The following is a 3574-nucleotide window of genomic DNA, read 5'->3' as shown; positions in this document are numbered from 1 at the left end:
GAAATTCAAATGTGAGAGTGTTTTACATTTTGCTTGATAACTTTGACACTTCTCGACAGGAGACCTGTTGCATACATGGCACTATTCATTATGGTAAAAATGGGCATGTTAGGGAGCACGCAGGGCAGGCAGCCAGACCAGTCTCGCCAACGTAACAAGCATGCTCTTTAACACCTCCTTACTGATGATGTGGTGAAGCTGACCAATGATACCTCCAGAAACCATTCACGATCTAAAGAAAAGTGATATACTTACTTTTGTTTAGTCCTGTGGCTAAGGGCTGAATTATGCCCTTCCAGAAGTTCATGAGTTGAAGTCCCAATTCCCAGAATATCAGCATCTGACTATAGTTTAACAGAGTATCATTACAGAGATAATTACGTCAAAATGAGGTAATTAACGAGGCCTAGTCCAATAAGACAGCTGCATTTATAAGAGGAGGGAAGTTGGACACAGAGACACATAGAGGTGAAGACACATGAAGATGACAGAAACATATATAGATGTACGTACATGCAGATGTCATAACCAGCCGATGGTAGTGCAGAGAATGGCAGTGCGTGCTTATAGTCCCAGCTCCTAGGGAGGCTAAGGCAATCAGATTTCTTGCCTGAGAGTTTGATAACAGCCTAGACAACATAGTGAGATCATGCTTAAAACAAAACTAGCACACAAAGATAGGCCAAAGAGAGAGGCACAGGATGCATCTTTTCCTCACCTCCCTTGAGAAGAATCAACAGTCTTATTATTTGGGTTTTAGACTCCTAGATTCCAGAACTGTGAGAAAATAAATTCTGGTTGTCTATGTTCCTCTGCGGTGGTGCTTCATTTTAATGACCATAGTAAACTGATAGGCCTGCCTTTATGAGAGAGAGAGAGAGAGAGAGAGAGAGAGAGAGAGAGAGAGAGAGATCTAATGTTAATAGAGAGCAGTCAGGCTTGGTGTGGTAGCGCATGCCTGTAATCCCAGCACTCTGGAGGCTGAGGCAGGAGGAGACCAGCCTGGGCTACATAGTGAGTTCCAGGTCAGTCTCAACTACATAGTGAGACCCTGTCTCAAAAACAAACAAATAAACAAAAAAACACCACAAAAAACAAACAAACAAAAAACCCCCACAAACAAACCCAAAAATAGAAGTCAGTGAAGCCGTAGCACGGGTGGAAGCATGTTAACACTAGAACTTCAAGGGCTTGTACCAACCATCCAGGTGTGCTTTACCTGAGGTTCATGCTTGACGTTGACAAAGCCAAGGCCCACAGGGTTAGGATGGTCCTAAGAGCGTCCTGAGCTCAAAAGACTATCTGAGGGACAGGCACACTCGTGCACGTGAAATACTGGAATGGAAGTGCAAAGACAGATAAGACGATGCACACTTAAGTGAGAGAATGTGTTAGATATCTTCTCTGAGCTCAGTGTCTGTGTTTACAGGCACTCTGCAAAATGAGGAGTACAGGTGAGCTCTGGTACTAGGGAGGAAGAGCTAAAGAACGTGAAGAATGAGTGTGGCCATAAGAGGGAATGGTTTCATCCAAATTGTGTATTAAAATTCTAACTCTTCATGTGGCAACAGCACGAGGTAGGGCTTTGGAGATAAATAGGTCCTAGCGATGAGACCGTGAAGGGCAGGATTAGTGCCCATTAATATCGGCACAAAGGGACTTGTTCATTCCTTCTTCTGTGTGCAGACTCAGTGGAAAATGCCACCCTCACCCAGGGAATGTGGATGTGAGATGTGATAGTTTTTTCTGTCATTCCATCTTCTTCCCAAATCTTTTATTTTTCCCCCAAACTCCAGGGCTCTATCAGCAGTGTTACTATTTATGCCTAAGTCTTCTCTTCTCCTAATAGACTCAAGAAAATTTCTTAAGAGAAGGATCCATGTGTGATGAATTTCTTCTTACTTTTTAATTCTAGAAAAAAATTACTTGTTAATCAAGTCACTGCAAATTTCATAGCAGCCTGGGTATCTGTCCTGAGCAGCTAACACAAAGCCGATTGGAGCTCATAGATCTCATTAAACTTATTAGAAACAAGGACACTCCTGAATATTTCTTACATATTTTTCTTAAAATATTTGATGAGCTTGGATGCTTTTTGGTGGACGTGAAGGTAAAGAAAAGAGAGAGCAATGAAAGGTTGGGGATGATTAAAGAAGTACAGAAAACCTTACCCCCTATAGCTACCTTTGTCTTCATCCCTTCTTCTCCAATAGCAAAGCTCACCTGTGCTATTTATCTAGTAAAGTACTCTATTTTAACCAGACCAGCCCTCTGCTTTCCTTAAGCTCAATCAGAAGTGCTATACTTCAATGCAATTCACACTAAATATTTAAATTTATATTCTACCTAAAATCATTGGTAAATCTAAGTACACCCTAGACTTAAACTGAATCAATACTCCGTGTCAAACATACTTATTTACAGAGAGAGCATTGTTCTTTTTCTTCTTTGTTTCCCCCCCACCATGGAAACATTTAAACTGGTGCCTCTTTAATTAATGATGGGAAAAATAGATTTGTCCATGGTTTTAATGGCATGGTCAAGTGACAGAGGATGGAAAAAGTCCTCCCACAATCTTTACAAATATTACAGGTAAGATGACTCAGTCACCTTTGAGCTTGGTGTTGTTGTCCTCCTTTTGAAGTGTGAGTATCCTGCCCAAGGTCACCTCCACCAGTAGCTCCAGGAGACAGGGAGTTAAATCAAGTCTGTCTGACTCCTGTCTCTCTTAGCTCTAGCACTGCTCATGTCTAGCAAATCCGAAAGGCTGTCCCAGTCAGTGCCCTGAAGATGCTGTAGATTGAATAGAGGGAAAGCAGAATGTATCCAGCTCCTGGTCCCTGGGCTAACGTCCCCAGCTGACCTGTCTCTGAGGGTTAGAACAGTTTCATATACACTCCCTTTCTCTGAAGGGACCACCAAAGTGGAAGAATAAAAGAGCTTGCTGTTTGCTGAATTTGTTTACAGTAGTTCCTCCATCCCCACCACACTCTGACAAGGAAGATTCGGTCTTCTTGCTGAAGAGATGAAGAAACTTCTCAACTGTAAAGACAACATTGCTAATTATATATTAACTGTTTGCTCTGGCCCAGGAATCCTTTTAAACACTTTAACTGGATAAGCACATTCAATCTTTGATAGAAGTGTATGCTTATAAAACCCTTGCTTTAGAGAAGGGACTGAAACACAAGGTGGCTATTCCACTGCTCAGTGTTTCTTAGCTGGCAGATGGATGTGATAGAACTAGGACTGTAACTCACGCAGGTGAGCCCCAGAGCTCATGTTTACAATCACCGTGGAAAGGCATCCCACAGCTGCCCTGGGGTGGGAAGTAGGTCCACCAGGAGCAGTGGAGATGGACTCGTCCATGGTTCTTATTTCCAAGTCAGCATACTTCACAGCATCTTAGGATGGGGCTCCTCTGGGCCACATGAGAATACAGGCGTGGACCCAGAGTTTGGTTCCTGTGTTCCTGTGTGTCAGTGGGCAAATCTCTTAATCTCTCTGTGATTCCATTTCCTTGTCTGCTAGTGGAAAGTGACCATGTGTGGTCTGTCTGAAAGTTCACGTCTGC

Source organism: Fukomys damarensis, unplaced genomic scaffold (assembly GCF_012274545.1).
Source record: "Fukomys damarensis isolate Sample0158 unplaced genomic scaffold, DMR_v1.0_HiC HiC_scaffold_35, whole genome shotgun sequence".
In the NCBI taxonomy this organism is placed as follows: domain Eukaryota; kingdom Metazoa; phylum Chordata; class Mammalia; order Rodentia; family Bathyergidae; genus Fukomys; species Fukomys damarensis.
The sequence above is the reverse complement of the archived record's forward strand: the minus strand, read 5'-3'. Positions refer to the sequence as shown.